Source organism: Rhinoderma darwinii, chromosome 10, assembly GCF_050947455.1.
Source record: "Rhinoderma darwinii isolate aRhiDar2 chromosome 10, aRhiDar2.hap1, whole genome shotgun sequence".
In the NCBI taxonomy this organism is placed as follows: Eukaryota; Metazoa; Chordata; class Amphibia; order Anura; family Rhinodermatidae; genus Rhinoderma; species Rhinoderma darwinii.
Window position 1 is genome coordinate 53032621 of NC_134696.1, and position 26266 is coordinate 53058886.

Consider the following 26266-nt stretch of genomic DNA (forward strand, 5'->3'; position numbering starts at 1 on the left):
CCAGATGTGGAATCAAAAGGAAAAAAAGATATAAAGAAAAGACTGATGCATCGATTTTCTTCGTGCCCACACCTGTTTTTGGCTCAAAACGAAGCCAAAAAAACGGCACTAAAACTACGTGGGTGATCCTGGCCTAAGGACAAGAGCATATAAAGTTTTTGCCTTACATCGGAGATATAAATTGGAAGAACTCATAACGTATACCTCCGACGGAAGGCTGCAATGTATCCCACTGTGTAAGCATACAGTGGGATACGTTGACCAAACCCACCAGGCAGAGCGCTTTCTGAAACGCTGTGACCAGGGATTCTCCTGACGTCACTGTCTATATATGGCTAAAGCATACCTAGCGCTCTGGCCGGGGACCCATCCCCGGAGCTCCTGCCTTCACTGTCCATAAATAGTTGTTTATGTCAGGAGCTACTCCAGGGAACACCGGAGTTTCTGACCAGAGCATCAGAAGCGCTCTGGCTGGGGACTCCGGTTCTGGAGCAGCCCCTGATAATTGTCCATATATGGTCACGGATTACCCCAGCAGACACAAAAAGTGAAAGTAGAGTTTTTCTTCAATTGAGATTTTTATTTATTTTGTAGCTGTATTTCATATATTATTTGATATAGAAAATACAATCTTAGGAAACTTGTGTGGAGAAGACAAACTTTGATGTTTCGACCAATCCATGGCCTTTGTCACGGTCGCTGAGGATAAGGAGTAATTGTATATGGAGTGTCTGGCAGACGGTTTCCGCTTCAAACTCAGTGCCAAAAAAACTCTTTGTGAACTGGGTCTTAGAAAAAAAGGGACGCATACCAGCCTGACAGAGACCTATAGGACACGCTTTTGGTCTCCGTCAGGCTAATGGAGCTCTACGGGACACGTTTATCCTGTACATTGGGAGCTCTTGTGATGTACACTTTAAAGGCAAAGCACAAACGTGATGTGCACAGGCTCTAACACAAGTGATCTGTTCAAGATGCTTACATGCTGTTTGAAGCAAAATCACCGGCAAAGGGCGGCTGTGATTAACAACCACTGCTTCCCCATAGCAATGGCTGGGGTTGGGGAAAATGTAGTTGCTAGCATCCAACTCCTTAAGTACCACAGGCGAGTGGGCTCACCGTCAGCCCTGGCACTGCGATCACCAGGGCTGACGATTTTAAAGCCACAGGTCAGAGCCTAACAAAGGCCCCTAGGTCTGTTCTTTGATAGTGCCTGTTTGGCATACCTTACATATGCTCTAACATATATGTTGGAATTAAGTACAGGTAATAATGCATTGAAACAACAAAAGTAAAAGTTAAAAAAAGTTAGAAAAGGTTCAACATTATTCAAAGGGAATGTGACGCTAGAAAAAAATGTATTTTTTTTTTAGTTAAACAATTAGTGTATAGGTGATTAAACATTGTTCTAATTTTTTTTATTTTTTTCACGAGTGAGGAAATATTATAAATTAGATTCTAATTTATAATATTTCCCAGTGCTGGTCACTAGATGGAGCAATTCCCAAAATTGCAGCATTGCATGTGGTAAAGCAACCACATTGCTTTATGCTGCAAAATTTGGGAAAACTCACTCGCTCTAGTGAGCTCTCAGAATCCCCCCCTCCTTTATCCTGGCTAGTGCCGGGATAAACGAGGGGATTGAACGGTCAAACCTCCTACACTGTGTGTCGCCATTTTTTGAGCTAACACACAGTGTAGTAGGTTAACATACACTAGTAAACACACAGTAAAACACGAACATACATAGAAATAACTTACCTGCTCCAGTCGCCGCCGCTCCCTCCGGTCCGTCTGCTACCGCCGCTCCAAGTGCACAAGTCCGGAAGCCGCGACCGGAAGTAGTAATCTTACTGTCCGGCCGCGACTTCCGGTCTACAGGAAAATGGCGCCGGACGGCGCACAGTTCAACTTGGACTGTGTGGGAGCGGCGCATGCGCCGTTCCCACACAGACGGCGTACAGCATAGTGAATGGAACGGGCCCCGTTCGCATTCACTATGGGACTGTAGCTGCCGTATTCCATGTCTGTATGTGTCGTTAATCGACACATACAGAAATAGAAAAAAAAATGGCAGCCCCCATAGGGAAGAAAAAGTTCAAAAATAAAAAAAAGTAAAACACAAACACACAAATAAATATAAAAGTTTTTAATAAAACACTAAAATCAAACTGATGTAAAAAAAATTTTTTTCGTGACACTGTTCCTTTAAACCTCCTTCCCCCTCCCCACAAAAATTTAAAACAGCAAACACAAAAATAAAGCACAACCGGCTCTGACCTCCAATATGCTACAAAAATGGCACAAACCGGGAATAAAAAAACAAACAAGCAAAAAAGCCACAAAAAGGTGAGTAAACGCGGTGTGTGAATCCAGCATTAGGATATATTTACATACTTTCTTTACTAAAATGTTTATTTCTATTTTAACTTCGTAAATACCTAACAGCTAAACTGGTAGGAGTCATAACATTGTGACAGAGCCTGTTGATTAACAGCATTGGCAGTTTTATTACCAGTTGGCCATAGACTATAGTTGGATCCTAATTGAAAACAACATCATGCATGAAAGCCCACCCATTAGCACGCTGAACATGATGCACTCTATCAGCTTGCTTTCTGGCCTGGGTTCGGGCAGGAGTCTCTGCACTTCTGAGAGCCATCTGTCTGATCTGTTGCTGAGAAAGGCCAAGTTTGCTGAGGAGTTTCAGCAGCTTGAGCAGCAGTATGACAAATTTGATCAGCTTGCAGTTGGGCAAGAGGAGTCTCTGCAGCTAGTAATGCAGCTTTCCTCCTGGCTGTCAGTAATCTGATTGGTTGCTATGGGTAACCACTCCCATGTACCTTCCCATCTAGGATTATCTTGTAAAGTGCACTACCTGCTACTGCCAGATAAAAACATCTTTACTATAAAAGCAAATGCTTTTATGGTATTGGATCGTGATTATGTGATAATGACTGATAACAGCAAGTTCGGGACCTTCACGAAAACCTTCCTGAACACCCGATGTACGGATGTGCTAAATTTGGGGGTCAAATAGTTCAGGTATTTGGATGCCTATAGACGACAAACAGACATTCGCTATAATGGCTGATGACAGAGAAGAACGGACACCCGATGTGCCTATTTGCCAAATTTGGGGTCAAATGGTTCAGGTGTTTGGATGCCTATAGAAGACAGACAAACAGACATTGACTTTTATAATCTAGAATAGCAGAGATACCCGGCTTCACACTGGTCCATTTGTTTGTTGCTTGTGTGTGGTTAAAAGCTTCATTTCCTACTGATATGAAGCCAATATATCCAATAAAGTCCAAGTGCAGGGTTCCTCTTTGGAGGCAAGGGGTTCAATTTATGAGAATACTGAAATCCACGGGCTTGGTTCTGTTAAGAGATTTCAGCAGCTTGGGCAGCAGTCATGCGCTTTGCCACAGGAGTCTTTAGTCGATGTGCAGGGTTCCTTTTTGGAGGCATGACTGGTATGAAAGGGTTTAAATTCATGAGAATGCTCAAATCCAGTATAGGTACAGTATGTTTACAGCGAGTAACATGTCGAATAAAGAAAAATGGCTTGGTTGTTATGGAAACCTGGTCTAAAACTGTGTGTACGTCAGTGAGGCTCAGAATAAAGGACCTGTGAGCTTCTATTGGCTAATACAGGTCATTTGATGTGATATGGAGGAAGGTCCTTGATGAGGAAGCCAGTGGTGCCATATTTGCTTTTGTGAATATGTTGAGAACAGTAGGTCCTAGAGAGCTAAAACTCGGTCTAAACCTTCGGAAGTGCGTGATTTACTTATGTGCTAAATTTGGTGCAGATTGGTCCAGTCGTTTGGTCATTCATAAAGAACAGACAACAGAAAATCATTCTTATATATATTTATATATAGAGATATTGATAAACTACAAGTTCCTAGACGACTACTGAGAGGTAACTGCCACACACAATTTTTGTATCTACATTCATGTGTTTTTGTTTGTGGTGTTTTTGTGGTGGCCCGTGGGTGGCGGGGAATGCAGGAACCCAAAATGGTGGATACTGGGCTCTCTCTGTCTTGTGTCACGGTGGTATTTTGCCTTGCAGGCCTTCCCACCTCCCAGGGACACACACACACAGTGATGAGGGGGCTGCACAAGATGATGATGATGACTGTTGTTTCCCCCGGGGCACTCCCTTGGTGGCTGACTCCTGTCTGGTGTTATTTGGGGTGCCCTTGGTGTAGAGTGCAAATAGAAGACAGGAGACGGTGGTGGCAGTTAATCAGGAGAGCTTGCAGCACACTTTTACTTTTCAAGATGGAGATTGTACAATACAAATATGTCATCCAAATTCAGCTCAATCAGTGTAGCCCAATGCTAAATGCAGGAGTGCTATTATCTCCCTACTCACAGTCTCTCTTTCTGGACTCTTCTGGCTCCTTGAGCTGTTATTCCAATAAATCTCTTTAGGCCTGTCTTTCTCTGTAATCCGAAAATGGCTGAACTCAGGAGCACCTTCACTGTGCTTCCTGCTGCATCCACTCCTAGCTCACCACTGCCCTCACTCACTCTAACCACTCCCTAATTAACTCCTCCCAGCTTCTGTTACATTATAGAAAACCACTCCGCATAGGCTGAAACACAATGTCATAACATTTCTGGACCTGTAGATGGCAGCATAACACAACACATGAAGACAAACATAGTTTTCATAGTAGTGCTCCTGTGGGACACTACATACACCCCCTCTTTAAATAAAGCCGTCCTCGGCGTCCGACTCTCCAGGCGGCAGGTTAACCTAAAACAAAGGTTAATCACAATTGCAATAATAAACTAAGAGTCCATACAGTCTCTGAGGAATGTGAGGATATAATGCTGAACAGGGAAAATGTCCAAGAGTCCTTGTCAGATGAACTGGGGAAAATGAAGGGCTTGTTACCCAATTGGGATGCAAACAATACACTGTCTCTGGTGAAGGATAATCCAAAAATGAAGTCTCAGATTCAACAGTTCAATCTTGATATCGAGCTGGCATCTTACCTCGGGTAGCTCTATCAGATCTCCTCAGGGGCCCCTCTATAGCAATTTCAGGGTCCCTGGATTCCTCTGGACCAGGCCGGAACTCGGATGACGAGGTCACTTGGTCCTCGCCGGGATCAAGAACAGTTCTTGGAACAAAAATAGACAGCCAAGGTTGGAACAGCCAATCAAGAGGGGACATACTAGTTGTTGGCGGTAGCGGTTCAGCTGCAGGAGATTTCTCAGTTGTCTGTGGTTCTGCTGGTACCTCTTCCTTTAGGCAGAGCTTGAGACGATTACGGTGGACGACTTGGGAATCTCGGCCTTCGCGCACAATCTCATAGACATCAGTCCCAGGGTGCGGGATGGACTTAATTGTGTATGGTTCTTTCTGCCACTTGCTGTCCAACTTACTTGAACGATGGTTGTTTTTCAGCCACACACGGTCTCCAATTTGGAAGGGTTCTGCTTCGGCCTTTTGATCAAAACCTGCTTGTTGCCTTTGACGAGCATCTTCCATCCTTCTTTCCACAATCTCGTTGGCTTCAGCCAGGCGACGCTGGTGATCACTCACCCACTCTGTGTTTGGCAGGGGGTTGATAGTATCTGGAACTTCGACATCCATGGCCAAGTCCGAAGGCAATTTGCCCTGACGGCCAAACAGGAGATAGTAAGGAGTGTACCGTGTGGAGCAGTGCACAGTGTTGTTATACAGGTACACCAATTCTGGCAGGAGAGTCGGCCAATCAGCCCTCTTCTGTGACGGAACAGTTCTTAACATCCCAATAAGAGTCTGGTTCATCTTTTCACATAAGCCATTACCTTGTGGATGATAAGCGGTAGTTCTCAGCTTCTGACAGCCATAGAGGGAACACAACTCGTGGAACAGTTGAGACTCAAATGCGGAACCACGATCAGTCAGGATCTTGTCCGGACAGCCATAGGGGAGTACGAAATTCTTCCAAAAGATGGCAGCGGTGGTCTTGGCAGTCAGGTCTTTCACTGGCATAGCTACCACGAACTTCGTATAGTGGTCAATAATAGTTATAGCATAAGTATACCCAGTGCGGCTTGGTTCAAACTTGACATGGTCAATGGCTACCAGTTCCAGCGGTCTATGACTGATGATGGGGTGAAGTGGGGCTCTCTGGTCATGACGCTCTCCTCGGCTCTGAGCACAGTTGGGACATTCTCGGCACCACTTCTCTATGTCGTCTCTCATGCCAATCCAGTAAAATCGTCGGCGTATGGTATCTTCCGTTTTATGAACCCCAAAGTGTCCCGATCTGTCATGGTAGGCTTCCAAGATGGATTTGGAATCTCGCCGGGGTACCACAATTTGATGTAGACGCTCACCCGTTACTGGATCCAGGGCAGTCCTCTGTAGTAGACCTCTGGACACGAAAAGTCGATTCCTCAGTCTCCATAGACAAATTAATTCCTGATCAGCTTGACCTCTACGTATTCGGTCCGGAGTCCTCTTCTGAAGAAGGGAAGTCTGCAATTCCTGTAGGTTTCTACTCTCCCGTTGGAATCTAGCCCACTGTCTGGAATCTTGGGAGCAGTCAGGAACATTTGGTTGCGGATGTTCGTTTCGCTTCCTCTGAGCGATCACCGAATTCTGGGTTGCAAACTGGGCATAGAATGTAGGCATCTCTACCTCTTCCCATTCATCATTACATCGGACCGGTTCTTCACCCACAGGCAAACGGGATAAGGCATCGGCATTCACGTTGGACGCACCAGTCCGGTACTTGATCACAAACTGATAATTCGCCAGTCTGGATGCCCATCGCTGTTCAAGAGCTCCCAGTCGCGCTGTATCCAAGTGGGCCAGCGGATTATTATCCGTGAAGACGATGAAGGGTGTTGCAGCCAGGTAATCTTTAAATTTTTCGGTCACTGCCCACACAAGGGCCAGGAATTCCAGCTTAAAGGAACTATAATTCTGGTCGTTCCGTTCAGCGCCTCGAAGACCTCTGCTGGCATAAGCGATGACTCTCTCTTTCTGGTCCTGTACCTGTGACAGGACGGCCCCCAATCCCTTCTGGCTGGCATCAGTATACAGCCTAAAGGGTTGGTTGTAGTCAGGATATCCCAGGATAGGTGGTTCGGTTAACAGCTGCTTCAGCTTCTGGAAAGCGGCTTCATGGGCTTCAGCCCACTCAATCGGGATCCTTCTCTTCATAGCTTCCTTGGAGTGACCTCTCAACAATCCCTGGAGGGGTTCTGCAATCTGGGCAAAGTGTGGGATGAACCGTCTATAATACCCTGCAAATCCCAAGAAACTTCTCACCTCCTTGACTGTGGTAGGGGCTGGCCAGCTCTTTACTGCTGCTACTTTGCCTGGATCAGGAACCACTCCTTCTGCACTCACGACATGGCCTAAGTAATGGACTTCCGGCTTCAGGAGATGACACTTGGAGGGTTTCACTTTCAGGCCATATTTGATGAGGGTTTTGAGGACTTCTGCCAGGTGCTGTAGGTGTTCCTCATAAGTCTTTGAGTAGATGATTACGTCGTCCAGGTACAAGAGGACGGTCTCGAAGTTTTGGTGACCCAGGCAGCGTTCCATCAGCCTCTGGAAGGTTCCTGGGGCATTGCATAGCCCAAAGGGCATACAATTAAACTCGAACAACCCCATGGGAGTAGTGAAAGCAGTCTTTTCCCTATCTTCGGGAGCCATAGGTACCTGCCAATACCCGCTGGTCAAATCCAGAGTTGAGAAGTAGGCAGCAGACCCCAAAGCAGTCAGGGATTCTTCAATGCGTGGCAGGGGATACGCATCCTTGTGAGTGATATTATTGATTTTGCGGTAGTCCACGCAGAATCTAATGTTGCCATCCTTCTTTTTCACCAGGACTAGGGGTGCAGCCCATGGACTGTAGCTCTCCCGAATCACATCTGCGTCCTTCATTTCCCGAATCATTTTCTTCACTGGCTGGTACATGGCTGGTGGAAGGGGACGGTACCTTTCTTTGATGGGTGGATGGACGCCTGTAGGGGTGGTGTGCTCAATGATAGTAGCCTTCCCAAAATCCATAGGATGTTTACTGAAGGTATGTTGATTGTCTTTGGCCACCATCAGGGCTCCTTCGATCTCCTCTTCGGTAGTATTAGCATCGCCAACATGGATCTCGGTCCACCAGGGTTTTGTTGTCATCTCAGGGGTAACTTGATTCTGGGTAGCTTGCTGGAACACTGTAGTCTCAGGGCTCCAGACATCTTGGAAGAAGACCTGTGAGAGCTTAGCAACTGGACGGTATTTACTCAGTACCACAGCCGTATCACCAATGTTCAGGAGGCGAATAGGTACCCTCCCATTAGAAACAGTCACTAGACTTCTGGCTGCTAGCACGGTCGGATGATCTTCCAGAAGAAGAGGTTCCACAAGGGCCTGGTAATCTTGACCTTGCAAACCTGGACGAGCTCGACACCACAGAATGGTTTCCGTCTCTGGTTCCAGAGTCACTGGTTGTGAGTCCATGATGCGGGCACGGCAGATCTCACCCTTTTCATTCGTGAACCTCTGTTGGGCATTCAAGAGACGGATAGCATGCTGAATTGCATTTTGATTGGAGACAGGGACTGTAGAAAGTGCTCGGTGTAGGACATCTAGCATCTCTTCATAGCAATTCCTAAGAACATTCATGCCCAGCACCACTGGTGGAAAGTCATCATCCCAGACGTTCACTACAAATACGCCTTGCTGGGGCAGTTCAGTTTCTCCCATCTGGATCGTGGGTTCCCAGTAGCCCCGATGGGGTATCGATTGTCCATTACTGGCTACAATGTTAAGCCACGTGTCTGGGGGTTGTATCAGCTGGTCGAGGTCCCAGTACTTCTCAAACCAACTTCTCTGCAGAGTGGTGACTTGAGAGCCAGTGTCCAGTAAGGCCGACAGTGGGATCCCATTTAGGTGGATCGTAATCACTGGACACTGCCCAATGTACCGGGGAATCCATTCTGGTGTTGTGGGACCTATTGGTCTTCCTCCCGAGGGGCGGTCCTCTGCCTCGGGGGATTGTCGTTTAACTGACGACATTCTCTTTCAATATGGCCAGCTCTTTGACACCTACGACAAATGGGTCTTCCGGTGGTATCAAATCTGTCAGAAGAGCGTCTACCCCAATTCCGGTAACTTCCCCCTTCTGATCGGTTACTGAACCTGTTACTGGAGTAGCGGCGGCTTTCGTTCTGGCGTTGCTCCATATCTTCCATTTTCTGGCACATTTTACTGAGGCTCTTGGTGAGGACAGCAATTTGGTCCCTCAGTTCACCAACTGGATCTTGAGCTTGCATGTGAGCACACTGAGCTAGTGCAACTTGACTTCCCGCTGCTGTAGGATGATCTACTTGCGACTCCGTAGGAGTCTCTATGGAATAGGGGAAAACTTTGGCTTGAACCGCTGCAGCTTCAGTCCCCAGGATTCTAATTGCGAGCTCTTTAAAGTCCAAGAAGATACAGCTTGGGTTCTGGGAGGCCAACATTCTGAGCTGACTTTTAAGAGCTTCAGATGCAGCTCCTTCCACAAACTGCTCCCTTAAGGCCTTGTCAGCCTCTGCAGCCTCTAAGGGTTCTACTTGCATAATTGCCCGCTGGGCCTCCTGCAGGGATAAAGCAAAGTCTCTCAATGACTCACCGGGCTGCTGCTTCTTTCCAAAGAACCTCATCTTGAGCTCTGCCACAGTCCTTACTTCAAATGTGGCACGCAATCGGTCCAGTATCTGTTCCACTGTTTTTTTCTCTGTTCTGGGCCAGGATTTCACTTCTCTTAATGCTGCGCCCTCTAGTTGTCCTATCAATATCTCAACCCTCTGGTCTGTTGAGACAGGATACAAACGGAACATGGACAGCATCTTCTCTTTGAATTCCCTCAGGGAATGAACTTCGCCTTTGTAGCGAGGAAGCCATGGTGCTCCAAAGTAATAGGGCATAGTGAGTGGCATCACTTGTGCTGTTGGAGGTGACCCACTGGGGCTTGGAGAGCCGTTATCTCCGTCATCAGACATTTTCTGCAATAAGTCCTACAGTAACCCCTAGCAACGGGTGTTCAATTTCAGGCTATGCACTAAGCCTCTTTTCCGGATATCTTTTCCGGTGTCTCTACACTGTTAACTGCCACTTTTTACTTTAAATCTCATTTACTGGCCTATTCAGGCACTCACCAGCTTTCTCTTAGCTGCTCCGCTGTTTTCGCGGGGTCTGTTGCGCAGCTCCTTGCCACTTCCAATATGGCGGCGACTTGGCGGGAAACTTTTATTCCGGCTGTAGCGAAATGTCTGTAACTCTGCTCCGGCTGTGGCGCATCAGCGCTGACTTAGTTCATAAGGCACAGAGGCCATAGAATCCTGTTCGTGATGCCAAAATTATATGTGGTGGCCCGTGGGTGGCGGGGAATGCAGGAACCCAAAATGGTGGATACTGGGCTCTCTCTGTCTTGTGTCACGGTGGTATTTTGCCTTGCAGGCCTTCCCACCTCCCAGGGACACACACACACAGTGATGAGGGGGCTGCACAAGATGATGATGATGACTGTTGTTTCCCCCGGGGCACTCCCTTGGTGGCTGACTCCTGTCTGGTGTTATTTGGGGTGCCCTTGGTGTAGAGTGCAAATAGAAGACAGGAGACGGTGGTGGCAGTTAATCAGGAGAGCTTGCAGCACACTTTTACTTTTCAAGATGGAGATTGTACAATACAAATATGTCATCCAAATTCAGCTCAATCAGTGTAGCCCAATGCTAAATGCAGGAGTGCTATTATCTCCCTACTCACAGTCTCTCTTTCTGGACTCTTCTGGCTCCTTGAGCTGTTATTCCAATAAATCTCTTTAGGCCTGTCTTTCTCTGTAATCCGAAAATGGCTGAACTCAGGAGCACCTTCACTGTGCTTCCTGCTGCATCCACTCCTAGCTCACCACTGCCCTCACTCACTCTAACCACTCCCTAATTAACTCCTCCCAGCTTCTGTTACATTATAGAAAACCACTCCGCATAGGCTGAAACACAATGTCATAACATTTCTGGACCTGTAGATGGCAGCATAACACAACACATGAAGACAAACATAGTTTTCATAGTAGTGCTCCTGTGGGACACTACATTTTTGGGGTCAGTGGCGTCCCTATAGAAATGCAGCATGCTGAAGGTATTGTTTATTTTTAGTTGATAAATTTTAGATCGCTGGGGGTATGACGGCTGAAACCCGAACTGCCACAAGAATGGGGATCCCGGTTTCCTATAGTTTCCCCCAAATGTCACAACTGTGGCACGGAGGCATTTGAATGGAGTATTAGACGTGCATGCGATCCATTCAAACTCTATGTGAGTGGATATGTGATATATGTTTTTGTTGAATAACCTCTTTATGCAGTTATATTAAGAATTGTGCTAAATAATTAATCTTCAGTGACGTGAAAAAATGATATTAAATTATAGATGTCTGGAGTGTTGGACTGTTCCTTAGGCCCGCCAAGGGAAATGATTCTAAGGCGGGATTCACACGACAGGGTTTCCCGGCCGGGTGCCAGCCGTTCATAAATCGGCCGACACCCGGCTGCATTAGGAATAATAGACTCCTAATGGGGCTATTAACACGACCGATTTTTTGACGGCCGGGAAAACCGGCCGTCAAAAAATGGGACATGCCCTATTTTCGGCCGGGTGCCCGGCCCCCATAGAAGTCTATGGGGCCGGGTAATACACGGCCATCACCGGAATGTGTCCCGAGTGATGGCCGGGTCTACCGTCGCTCGTGCACTCTCTCTCCTCCTCCTCACAGTGCAGAGTGCATGTGAGGAGGAGGGTCTTTTTTTGCTCCCTGTAGGAGTCGGAATCCCCAATCCCTGGCCGGGGATTGGGGATTCCGCTACAGGAGAAGTGAGTGACTACACTGTCCATATATGGACACAGCGAAGTCACTCACTTCTGCAGCGGAATCCCCGACTCTATGGCCGGGGATGCCGCTACAGGAGAAGTGCGTGACTACACTGTCCATATATGGACACAGCGAAGTCACGCACTTCTGCAGCGGAATCCCCGACTCTATGGCCGGGGATGCCGCTACAGGAGAAGTGCGTGACTACACTGTCCATATATGGACACAGCGAAGTTACTCACTTCTGCAGCGGAATCCCTGACTCTATGGCCGGGGATGCCGCTACAGGAGAAGTGCGTGACTACACTGTCCATATATGGACACAGCGAAGTCACTCACTTCTGCAGCGGAATCCCCGACTCTATGGCCGGGGATGCCGCTACAGGAGAAGTGCGTGACTACACTGTCCATATATGGACACAGCGAAGTCACGCACTTCTGCAGCGGAATCCCCGACTCTATGGATGGGGATGCCGCTACAGGAGAAGTGCGTGGCTACACTGTCCATATATGGACACAGCGAAGTCACTCACTTCTGCAGCGGAATCCCCAACTCTATGGCCGGGGATGCCGCTACAGGAGAAGTGCGTGACTACACTGTCCATATATGGACACAGCGAAGTCACTCACTTCTGCAGCGGAATACCCGACTCTATGGCCGGGGATGCCGCTACAGGAGAAGTGCGTGACTACACTGTCCATATATGGACACAGCGAAGTCACTCACTTCTGCAGCGGAATACCCGACTCTATGGCCGGGGATGCCGCTACAGGAGAAGTGCGTGACTACACTGTCCATATATGGACAAAGTGACGTCACTCACTTCTGAAGCGGAATCGCCGACCTGTGGCAGGGAATTCCTCTTCAGGAGAAGTCAGTGACTACACTGTCCATATATGGACATTGAAGTCAGTGACTTCTCCTGGAAGGGGGGGGGGATGGGTGCAACCTACAGGGGGCTGTGTGGCATCACCTACAGGGGACTTGGTGGCATCACCTACAGGGGGCAGGGTGGCATCACCTACAGGGGGCAGGGTGGCATCACCTACAGGGGGCAGGGTGGCATTACCTACCAGGGGGGCTGTGGCATTATCTACAAAGGGCTGTGTGTGGCAACAAATTTAAATGAAATTCATCCGATTTTAAAACGGACAGGGAAAAAAACAGATGCAAATCGGGTCCAAATCGGCCGGTAAAAACGGCAAATCGGCCCTAAACGGAATCGGAACGGATGCAAACCGGATGCAAACCGGCCGGGAAAATCGGCCAAAAACGATTTTCCCGGCCGACACTCGGACCCTCTCGTGTGAATGAGGCCTAAGGCTCACCCTCCATGTATATAGAAGAGGTAAACATTTTCAATTGTATAATAAACTTTGTTGTTATCATTGTACACACAGAACATATCATCAATAAGATTTAATAGGTTATTTTTTAATCAACCTATATATAAGAAATAGACCTGTGTCCACTACTGTGCCCACTGGAGGATCCTCTAGTACTCTGATGGGCCAGTCCATCCCTATGTGTTTGGTTATAATTATTGCTGCTAAATGTGGTGCAGGCTGCAGGGGCGTAGCTAAAGGCTCAGGGTCCCTGATTCAAAATTATTTTTGGGCCCCCCAAATTCTCTTCATTGCCGACAGCCTGTGGTTTTCAGCTGCATCATTGGGTCTCCTAAGTCACCGAATGATGCAGCACTAGCAGCCAGGGGCATTGCTGTGGACTTAAAACATCAGGGACAAGAGCCCCAATACATATATCCCCCCAAAAAAAGTATGTGTGTGTGTGTGTGTGTATATATATATATATATATATATATATATATATACACAGCATATCTATAGGAGGACGATTACCCACCCATATGGCTCAGAAGACTGTATCCCACATGATAGTTGAACATACACGGCCCAACAGACAGTATTACATATGATAGGCTTAGATACGGGCAGGACCACATTTAGAGTTGGTGCTGTCCTAGGCACTTTTAGTGCTGATGCCCCTTATAGCTTCCAAAGTTACGGAAACAACACAGTTGGCTCTTGCGCTGCACCCAGGAAAGGTAAGTATAATAATTGCTTTGCTTTTTTATGTGTTATTAATTTTTTTTTTGTGTTTGTGTTTTTTTACAGGTTAGGTTGTTGGACTACTTCGGATTCGAGGACTACTTAGATGACAACAGTTTTTTGATTCTCAATAAAGTGGTTAACGAGGATTGTGTGTTTTTTTTAATTCAACAAAATGTTTTTATCTATGTCTCTATATATTTTTTTTTTACTTTATTACTATTGCCTTAGTAATGGCTACCGGGGGTGCCGAGAAGAGCCAGTACCCGACATCTGTAATGATGGTCGGGCACTGTGGCGGCCGCAGGCTGGTGGCATTAGGCTAGGAAAGGCCAAAATCTGTGGCCCTTCCCACACTGGTAATGCGAACCTGCTGCTGCTTTGTTGTATCCGGCTGGTTATGAAAAATGGGGGGACCCCCACATACTTTTTTCCAATTATATATATAATATTTAAAAAAAACAAAGTGGTGTCCCCTCATTTTTCATACCCAGACAAAAACAACAAAGCAGCAGCAGGCTAGCATTACAAAGGTGAGAAGTGCCATGGTTTTTGGCCTTTCCCAGCCTAATAATACCACATTACCTCAGTTTATTGACCTACTTTAATAGGTAGGCGAATGAACTGAGGTATCAGGGCACCACGTGATAAAAAACTAACCAATGACAGCTTAGAGCTGTCACTGCTTAGTTTAGCGCAGGATCACCTGAGATGTGCCAGAGTTTTATAGTGTATCTTAGGTGCGTACGCCACTAAAAAAAATCTAGTGTGGGGACTCCTTCAGATACAAAGGAGTCTCTGTGCTGGCAGTGATTAGTGGTCATTCACCTACTTTCAAAAGTAATTGAATGATCGCTGTTCACATCAGCGTTCGGCATTCTGTTGTTCTGCTCCATCAGAGGAGCAGAACAACGAAAGTGCCGGAAGTGCAGGCTTCGTTGAACAACTTTAATGGGTTCCGTTGGGGTGTCCGTGGTTTTAGCAGAAACAATAGCGCGGCATGCTGCGCTATTGTTTCTGGTATTTTTGGTGGAATCTGCAACAGAGGCCCTTAATGAAGCCTCCATTGCAGATTAGGCCTGGGAGCTATATCGCTCTCTGATGATGCAACGTGACTTGCTGAAATACACAAAATATTGATTGAACACATGATTCTGTATAATACAAGAAGCAATCAGTTTATATTTGGCTGTATTTTTCTACATTAAATAATAAAAATAATAAAAATGCAGTAAAAGTTACATTTTATGCATAAAGCTCTGGATCTATCTTTTTTTCTTTAACTAATATATTACTGAGGACTGCCAGAATTTAAGTCCAGGTGGTGGACAGTAAATTATACCATCATTTGGATACTGGGCCCCAGCAGCCAGAAATTCTATATTTACCCTCCTCTTCCGTGCCGGGCGCAGCGTAGCTTCTGACTCCATTCAGCGTCATGATGCTGTGCGCGGCACACGTAGCATCTTGACGTCATGACGTTAAAGACGTTCGGACCAGTGCTGGGCCCGGAGCATGGAGGGTAAGAATACTGTAACTATAGTAGCAGGCGCCCGTGTAATCTATTACATAGGCCCCAGTTACTATAGTAACTGTAAATAGGTGTGGTGCAGGGGTCCGTGAGCCCCTTTGGCTTCGGGGCCCGGTTGCAATTGCGACCACTGCGACCCCTATAGCTACGCCACTGCTACAGTAGAAGTCACTTTTCTACATGGATGCTATTTATTTAGGATAATTCAAAAATAGTGTTATCAACTAAGTTACCTTTTATCTTATATTCCGTTTAGTCTAATGATCAGAAACTCTGTGACAAATATGAAATTACATACTTTTAAAGGAAAAGCAATGTTGCCAGGAGAACAGTACAGCCATTGTTTCTATAATTTCTTTATCAAATTAATAATACAAAATCAAGTTAAGAGCATTCAGTATTGTTGTGCCAGTGCAGGTGCAGATATGGGGGTTGACTTATTTTTTGCTGGCAAAGAGCGATAAGTAAATAGAGAGGGTCTGGGGTCTTTATCAATCTTTTTTTTTTTTTCTCTTTTGGGGCCTGGTGAATGAATTTTGGGGTCTGGTCCGAAGTCTCATTTAATTTTGGGGTTTGGTCTAAGGTCTGAATTTAGTTAGGGGTGTGGTCCAATGCCTGAATTTATTTTGCAGTCTGATCTAGTAACTGAATTTATTTAGGAGTCCGGTCTGAGGTCTGAATACATTTTGGGGCCTGGTCTGGGGTCTGAATTTCTTTTGAAGTCAGGTTTGGGGTATTAATTTATTTTGAGGTCTTGTATTAGGTCTATCTGAATTTTGGCATTCAGTCTGAGGTCTGAATTAAATTTGGGGTCTAGTCTGCGGTTTGATGCTTCTCCTGCCCCCCACCTGCATTTTTTTACTTATGTGTCTAATGTGTGTGTGATACCATTGTTTGTGGAACGACAAATCCCAGCATGCTTATATCATTTGTCAGGTTATGCTGGAAGTGGCAGTACCACAAGAGTTGTGATACCTGTTTGTGAAATGGTCAATTGTCAGGTAATGCTTGTGGTTGTACTTGTGTTTTAAACCCTTAGTGTGCCTTGACCCTAAGGGTATGTTCACACGGCTTATTTTCACTCATAAACGCCCTGAAAAACGGCTAAAAATACGGAGGCTGAACACCTTTAAATATCTGCCCATTGATTTCACAGGGCGTTTTTTTGTAAAAACGGTGCAAAAAAAACGCCCCATAAAAAATAAGTGTATTCTTGAGTCGTTTTTGGAGCCGTTTTTTATTGTCTCAATAGAAAAACAGCTCCAAAAACGGCGTAAAAAACGCATCAAAAAACGCTTGATGCATAAAAAACTTCTGAAAATCAGAGGCTGTTTTCCCTTGAAAACAGCTCCGTATTTTACAGCCGTTTTTCGTTTGCCGTGTGAACCTACCTTTAGGGTCATATCACACAGCGTTTTTTGGTGCTAATTTTGATGTGTAAACCACATCCGAATCAGAGCAAACAAAAAAAATGCCCCAAATCACCCCTACCCCACAGATGTCAATGGGAGGCAAAAGTATGGCATGCTGTTTCTTTGAACAGTTTCCGCCTCTGACCTTCCCTTGAAATCAATGGGAGGCAGAAAACAATGGCACTGGGTAAAAGGTTTTTTTTTGCCACAGTTTTTGATTTTGATTTATCTAAGTAAAAGCCTAAATAAGCTGCAAAAACCACGAAAAGTAAAAAGGGTAAAGAAATCTGGCATTTCAAAATCTGCCTCAAAATGTAATTTGAGGCTGATTGTTTCTGCCTGACAAAAAACGCTGGTTGAACTGAGAGTCCTTTTAACGTTAAGGCTACATTCACACAAGCGTATCAGATTCACGCGCGTGAAAAACGCACGTGAATCTGGTCCATGTGCGTTGGGTTATGCATCAGTATGCTTTGCGAGTAGCATGCGTTTTTCACGAGCTCGCAAAGCACATGTTTTTTCAATGGAATTGATGCGCAAATCACGCACAGCACACGGTTTTCACGCAATGGGTGCGTAGGTGCGTGAAAAATGCACCAATATAGGACATGCAGTGAGTTTCACGCAACGGTCACACGCTGCGTGAAAACTCCTGCATGTGTGAATGGCCGCATTGATATCAATGCTCGTCTGAATGAGCCCTAAGATAAATTGGTAAAAATGAGAGCCGAGTTTCCACAATTGGTTTCTACTGTTTATTTTTAGTTTCTTATTTCTACTTTTGTTTGTATGACTCAGTCCTTGCTGGCCTTGTCTGGGTTCCTCTTTTCATGATCTCAGCAGGACCTTGATACTGTATGTCATAATCTGTAAAATCTTACAAGGGGTTGTCCAGGTGGTGGGCTGCTTTTTATACTGATTACCTATCCACAGTAAAGGTCATCAGTATATGATCGGTGGGGTCCTACACCCGAACCCCGCACCGATCATCTGTTTCGGCTACCTCCAGATGCCAGAAGCTATGCAGGGTTCAGTGCAGGAAGCAGAAGGCTCCAACCACTTTCTATATCGGCAGTGCTGAGTTACTGTAGTTCTGCTCCTATTCACTTGAATAGGAGAAGAGCTGCTGTATTGCAGCACGGCCCCTATTCTGTGACTGGAGCCTTCTGCTTCTAGCATGACCTCTGCATAGCTTCTGGCGCCTGGAGACAGCTGATTGGTGTTGGGTTCGGGTGTGGGATCCCCACCGATCACATACTGATGACCTTTACTCTTACAACTAGAAAGTTGGCTTAAATCTATGGTTTCAGTTTGGTTTCTGTTCATGGATTCCCCTGACGGAATGGTCTGACGGAACCCATGAACGGAACCCCGACGCAGTTGTGAACGAAGCCTAAGTTTTTAGCGTTCGATAGACATGCATTTATATGAACAGTAATTGTTTTTTTTCTGAGCTTCGATCGATTTGGGATCGCTTGTCCTTCCTTCTTTCGTCCTGTCTTTTCTGTTAATGACAAGCAGATACCTATTTACACGAGAAGATATAACACCGACACACGATAATTTCTAAGTCATCATAAAAAATTTGATCAACGACAAGCGAGCATTGTCTGCAATCCCTGAACATGTTAACACTAGCTAACAATTGTAAACTTTTACGATATTTTACGCGATAATAGCGGTGTGTAAAATAGCCCTTTACTTTAACATTGAGCTGGTAAATGGTCTTCTACTCTGTGGAGATTGCTCTTTCTTCCTGCCTGCTTTGTTTATGTCTCATCAGTTTAACCTTATAAAAGTTGTACAAGGAGATTGATTATCTTTCTTAAATTCACGCGCTTCATCATGCTCCATAAACAGCTGAGTACAGAACCAGTAGAAACATTATAGCAATGTTTAACATTATTCATTTAAATACAATTTAAGTCATGCCTATTAAGATCAGGACCGGCCCTATGTTGTATAGTGACGGGTATGGTATCTTCCGTCGCCCCCCACCCATGTACTGCTATACCGTCAACAATACTATACAGCTGTCACCACCACCATACACTGCAAAAGAGTACCCAAATAACAGTGCCACATAACAGCTTAGTAAATACCATACAGTGTTTAAATAATACCAACATACCATGATCATATAACAGCTCAACATATAAAGTAGAACAGTTCTATACAATACGTAAATAATACTGCTATACAAAGCATTAGTCTCACCTCTGTACTGGAAATGCATGATGGCAGCATCTTGAAAGTCTTCATGGAACATAGCTCCTGGAAAAAGAAACAGATTGTTGACGCTTGTACTACTGCTGCAGAAAAAAAGAACAGTTTATACAAAGTAAACGGCCAGGTTTATACTAGGCATTTGCGTGGAGTATTTTACATAAACAGGAAACGTACCAGACAAGTGTTACATATAAGACAATAGAGAATTACAAGTTCACACTGCATGCTAATTTACTGTGCCTTTTTTGTGCCACTGCTGCTTTTTTTTGCCTAAATTGCACCATCTTTTTTTTTTTCTAGAAGTTAGTGTGTTTCTCAGCTGCTCTTGCTGTCCCTGTGTGAACCCAATCTTTACTGGTCTTAACTATGTACAAGAAACAACCTGAGAATGATAAGCAGTCCTACATTAGGTTAACGATTAAACCACGTCCGTGTATAATAAAAAGAAAATGACATAAACAGGAGAAGGAAAAACAGATAAGGTAATAATTATATATTAATTGATCTAATTCACATTGATGCCATTTTCAAATCTGTACTATTATTTGCCATATATTCTGCGATACTTGCAGTGATCTGGCAGTTGACTTATTATCCTAATCTAAGTGGCCCACAGATGACCTCATGGTCAATAATAACCCTTTGAAGATTGAGAGGATCATTATCAAGCATTTTTATAAGTGCTACAGGAAGAAGAAAATCACAAAACCCGATCAACCTAGATATGTGGTCAGTCATTGGTTTAACCATCTACTTAAATAAGAGCATTGCAATCGGCCCAATTTAATAGTGAGTACTTTTCCCAGATGTTGTGGGTTTCATTTAGGAAACAGTATGTAATGTTAAATACTTTTGTGTCAAAAAAGACAAAAGTATAGTAGGTATGATACCTTTATTGGCTAACAATAAAAATGATAAATGCAAGCATTCACAGCACAAAAGCCCCTTCTTCAGGCAGGTTTACAAAAGGTACATTGATGACCTGTGATAATCTGGACAGGCTCTGAAATTGAACTTCTTTCTTTCCATAAAAACTTTAACAAGTTCCATCCTACTATCTCAACTACTCAACATCTCAAATATATTTCCTGGACATGACTATATACATGAGAGACAGCACCATACAAAAAACAATCTACCATAAACCTACAGGCCGTCCAGCATATCTGGGATGGAACAGCTTTCATCCGGGATACATAAAGAAATCCATCATCTACAGTCAGGCTCTGCGGTACATATGGATCTGTTCAGACAGTGCAGACAGAAAACAACACCTGCTATCACTGAGGAATACATTCTTACAACAGGGATACCATCCACGAATTATAGATGATCAGATCTACAGAGCAACAAGAATTCCAAGGACCAATCTTCTAGAGTACAAAAAGAAGACAACAGCAGGGTGCCCCTAGTGGTCCTATACAAACCCCAAATAAACATCTTGAGGAAAATTGCTGCTTATCTCCAACCTATATTTAACAAGGACAACAAACGTAAGGAAATATTCCCGGATTTACTACAAACAGCCACCAAACCTAAGGAATCTCCTGGTCAGAAGTGCCCTCTCATCACCATCAGAGACTGGCACTTTTCCTTGCAACAGTAAAAAATGCAGGACCTGTACCAACTTCTTGTCATCAAACACCATCCACATACCAAACATGCAACAAGACTATAAAATTACTGGCACATTCTCCTGTATAGATAAAGGAATCTACATTGGAGAAACAATATAAAAACTGCAAACCAGGATGAACCTTCACAGACATACACAACAACAGGAGGTGGATACACCCGTGGGAAAACACTTTTCTGGACCTGATCACAGTTTGGCAGATTTGAAAGTCCTAATACTAAATACTAAAGTATCCTGGCACCGATACCCGATACTGTACTGCTCTTTTTCTGCTCTTTTATCTTCTACATACCCTGTCCCCGGTACTAAGAAATTAGTACCAAGGGACTGCAGTGGGTGGCAGCCGGCAACCTATACCATGTCACTCCACGCATAGCCTCGGAGGAGCGCCGTTGATCCCTCACCTTTTCCCATTGTGCAACTAATACTAAAAGGTCATTTTAAGAACAACAGAGAAAGCAAAATTTGGGCATTCAAGCTGATGATAAAATTCCAGTCATTGACACAAGGCCTCAATCTAACACCTGGATTTATGAGTCACTACATGGACACACGTCACGTCCCCATCAGACTGATTCCAGATCCCTTATCTCCTAAGTCATCACCCCTATAACCTCAGTTTCATGGGCCTGGCTTATCTTAATGATGAATCACCTCATGTACTAATTATCTTTCTGTAACATCTTAAATGTTGTGCTTTTTTCTAAGTCATTCATTTGTAAACCTGCCTGAAGAAGGGGCCTCTGTGCTCTGAAAGCCGCATATAGAACTTTTATGGTTAGCCAATAAAGGTATCATACCTACTATACTTTTATCTTTTTTGACACAAAAGTATTTAACATTGCTTACTGTATTTAGGAAACATATACTATTACTTTGTGGCTGGAAAACCCTTTTTAAGAGATATAAAGAGTACATGACAGCAGTGACAACTGGTAGGTACTCACTTATGTTTTTATAGTAGAACAGGCAAGGGTATGAGGTCTAAATTTCGGAGTCTGAGTTATTTGGGGGCAGTGGCGCTAAAAGGGGCACAATTACTGTGTTGGGGCTTTCTTAGAGGACACTTTATGGAGGAATGGGTGGGGCACTTTTACTGTGTGAGAGCTTACTAAGAGGGCAATTGTACAAAGTAGGAGGCACTAAGAGTCTGTAGGGACAGTAAGTAGGCATTATTACTTTGTAGGTGTAGTAAGTGGACACTATTACATAGTAGGGGCAGTAAGAGAGCATCATTACAGTGAAGGGGCTCTAAGGGGACACTTTTACAGTAGGTAAGCACTATTACTTTTTGGGGGCACAAAGGGGCACTTTTACTGTGTTGGGGCACTAAGGGGGAGCTATTACTGTGTTGATGCCACTAAGGAGGCACTATTACTGTGTGGGGCACTATTATCATTTAGTGCATTTATGAGCCACTTTTGCCAAGTAGGGGCACTATTACTATGTGGAGGCAGTAAGGGGGCATTATTACTGAGTAGGAGTGGTAAGGGGGCACTATTATAATGTGGAGGCAGTAAGAGGTCATTATTACTGTGTATTAGTAGGAGGGCACTATTACTGTGTAGGGGCAGTAAGCGAACTTAAAAGGGCACTAGTGGGCACTATTACTGTGGGGGGAATGAAGATGGGCACATTACTGTGTGGGGAACGGTTTCTATCTGGGGCACTAACTGACACTATTATGTTTGGGGTAACTATAGATATGACACCATTATTCTTATAGCACAGTATTTGGGGCACTTTACTACACAGTAGGTACAGTAATGTGGACACCTGGCGTAGCAGTAGGCACAGTAATGAGGGAAACATCAGAATGGTATTGTTAAAAAGGGGGGCAGCATGGGATGTAGTGTTTGTGAATTTCTTTTTTACTATCTGGTTCTTAGAAACCACTAATCTCATCCTGTGTATGAAGCTGTGCAGGTCTTAATTGTATTTATTTAGGATGTGAAGTTTTAGTAGGATGGGGAATATGTTGGGAGAGTTTTGGAAAAGCAAGGAATCAAATATGTATTGGCAGGAAGCTCTGCAGAGACAAGTCATGGTTGGAAGAAGTCGTCCTGTCGGTCTTAGCTGGACAGAGAAGAAAAGGAAAGTGAACTAATCCAATCAGAGAAGACATTACCTGTGAGTCACTAGATGTTAATGTATGGTATTCACTTATATGGTCTCCAGAGCATCAGTGTAGAACTTGTATCTATCACGAAATGGTCACTGTATGGTGGTAATATTGGTCTATTTATAGTGGTTTTTATTCAGTAACAGTATGATGGTATCATTCAGACACTATGTGGGGGATAATATTTGGTCATGATGTGGCCATATTATTCGACCATTGTAGAGGGGTGTTACATAGAAACTCTATGACTGTTACATAGTTACATAGTACAGTTGAAAAAAGACATATGTCCATCAAGTTAAACCAAGGAATGGGAGAAAGGGAAGGGATAGGAGAAATGATAGAACCTTGTTTTACTCCTAAATGTCCAAAGGAAGGTCTAAAAAATAAAATAATAAAAATGTATTAATTAATTAAGTAAATATAAAAATTATTATAAAGGTCAGTTCACACAAAGTTTTTGGCACTGATTTTCATGCGAAAACCGAGGCCCGAATCAGTGCCTAGAAATGGTCGAAATCGCCCCCATTGATTTCAATGGGAGGTAGAGGCGTTTTTTTCCCTGGGCGGCCTTTCCGTGGTGTTTCTGCCTCTGAGCTCCCATTGAAATCAATGGGAGGCATAAAAAAATCCACGGAGCTTGTTCCTGAGAATATTTTGCAGCGTTTTTTGCTTGCGATCCTTGCATTAGATCCAACGGTCATGGGCAAAAAACGCAGCGAAAACGCAGAAAAAAACGTTAAAACAATGCTGGCAGTTAAAAATCTGACTCAAAAGTCCTGAAGAAATTTTGAGGCAAATTATTTTCTGCCTACAAAAAAACTCTGTGTGGACTACCCCTAAAGCATTAACCAATCTCCCTAAAAAGGAAAATTTCCCGCTTGATCCCAAGTGGCAATCCATCTAAATCAACATTCAAACAATTCTATACATTGACATGGGCACTGATATTTTTTCGTTCTAAGAAATTATCGAAGCCTTTTTTAGCTGTGACCAGTTCGTGCTGTATTCTATTCCAGAGGTTAACAGTTCTTATGGTAAAGAAGGCTTGTCGCCTCTGGAGATTGTACCCTTTTTATCTAGTGGTGGGGACTGCCACCTTCTCTTATAAGGGGATTTTACCATATTTTTTGCATGGGCCATTCATACAAGTTAATCTTCACCACTAAAGGTCATGCAGGGAAAAATTTAGTTTAACCAGTTGGTGACCGCCCTATAGTGTTTTTACGGCGGCCACTAACGGGCTTTATTACGCAGTAGCCTTTTTTCGGATCTGCATCAGAATAATTAAACAGAGCAGGGAGCCGTTAAATCTCCCTGCTCTCAGCTACCAGAGGTAGCTGAGGGCTTGGGGCATCCCTGCTCGAATGGGTGAGATCGATATCAATATCGACCTCACCCGTTTAACCCTTCAGATGCGGTGCTGAATAGCGAGCGCCGCATCTGAGTGGTTTTGGAGAGAGGGAGGCAGCTCCCTCTCATCCCACTTACAACCGGCGATAATATCACCAAGTGTCTGTGTTTCCGATGGCAGTCGGGGGCCTAATAAAGGCCCCCAGGTCTGCCTGTAGTGTATGCATGCTAGGTCATGCCACAGACAGGCATAATATATTGCAATACAGAAGTATTGCAGTGTATTATAAATGCCATCGTAGGATCGCATAGTGATGTCCCCTAGTGGTGCTAGTAAGAAAGTAAAAAAAAGTTTAATAAAAAGTGAAAAAAAAAATAAAAACCCACTTTTTCCCCTTACAAACTGCTTTATTATTAAAAAACAAAATAAAGTTAAAAAGTTACACATATTTGGTATCGTCGCGTCTGTAATGACCCCAACTATAAATTTATTACATAATTTAACCAACACGGTGAACGTCGTAAATAACGAAATAAAAAACAATGCAAAAATTGCTGTTTTCTTTGAATCCTGCCTTAAAAAAAAATTTGATAAAAACTGATCAAAAAGTCACATTTACTCCAAAATGGTATCGATGAAAACTACAAGTCATCCCGCAAACAAAAAACCTTCATACAACTGCATCGGCGAAAAAATACAAAAAGTTATGGCTCTTCAAAATGTCAACATTTTTTCACTGTGTAAAAGTAGTAAAACATACAAAATCGATATAACTTTTAGTATCGTTGCAATCGCAACAACACGCTGAATAAAGTTATGTTATTTATACCACACGGTAAACGGCGTCTATTTAGGACGCAAAAAAGTGTGGCAAAATTGAATTTTTTTTCTATTCCCCCCCAAAAAAAGTTAATAAAAGTTAAATCAATAGATTCTATGTACCCCAAAATGGTGCTATTAAAAATTACAACTTGTCTCGCAAAAAACAAGACCTTATACAGCTATGTCGACGCAAAAATTAAAAAGTTATAGCTCTTTGAATGAGACGATGGAAAAACTTAAAAAATGGCCGGTCATTAAGGGGCTAAAATATAAAAACTTTTAATAGGTAAACAAAGATAAAACACACATCATAAAACAAGAGACAAAAAAGTACGCACAGACCCATAAATACATAAAAGTAAATGGTAGATCACCCTGGTAGAATATATATACTGTGTATAAGCCAAACGTTTCTATATTCAAAGTGAATGGACAGTACCAGAAGAAATGAGTAAAATGTGCTGGTTTAAGAATATATAAAAAATGGTAGCCCCACAAAAATATATTATGTGTATCAGCCAAAGTAATGCATCATGCCACGGACGGGGCCACAAAAGGCCAGGCTGAGATATATACCAAGAAAATAGAAGTATTGGTGAGACCACAAGAGAAAAGTAAGTCACAGGGGATCCAACCAAGCCCGATGAAAGTTTTGCACTAAATGTGCCTAATCTGAGATTTCTATACCTAGGAATATTAATTGGTATTACAAGTTAAACTTGTCCCCCCTTAGTCGTCTCTTTTCAAGGCTAAATAGGTTTAATTCTTTTAATCTTTCCTCATAATTAAATCACTGTCAGTAATTCTCAATTTCCGTTTGTTTTCCCCAACATGTATAGTTAAGATTATTTTCACTGAGTCTCTGACCTGTTTAGGGCATATATAAATTGTCAGTCAACGCTTCACTGCCAATGTTTGTATTATAAGTATGTTAGCTTATACAAGATAAATGATACAATGTATCAAGAATATGTATCTAGTTCTTTCGCACTTTGCATTGACACAAAATAAATTAATCTAGTGTGGTAGGTAATAATGCTAAAAACATAAAATATCAGATATATTTATGTCCAGTTTGTACTTTAGTTACTATCTATTTTTATTTGTTTTTATATATGTTTGTAAATTGGACATAGAATATCAGAGATATAGGTGGGGCCCAATATCCACACCTATAGAGATCTGCACACGGTAGATAAATTCAATCCAAGTCCA

The 26266-nt window shown here is 43.7% G+C and overlaps 1 protein-coding gene across 1 annotated transcript in view; it reads right to left on the reverse strand.

Annotated features, from left to right (window-relative positions):
* The window catches only part of LOC142661456 (galactoside alpha-(1,2)-fucosyltransferase 2-like), a 352285-nt gene that overhangs the window by 207840 nt on the left and 118179 nt on the right, over positions 1 to 26266 (reverse strand). Inside the window, exon 2 of the mRNA XM_075838852.1 lies at positions 19106 to 19162. The gene's annotated coding sequence lies outside the window, so the exon portion shown is untranslated. The remainder of the gene's footprint in view (positions 1 to 19105; positions 19163 to 26266) is intronic.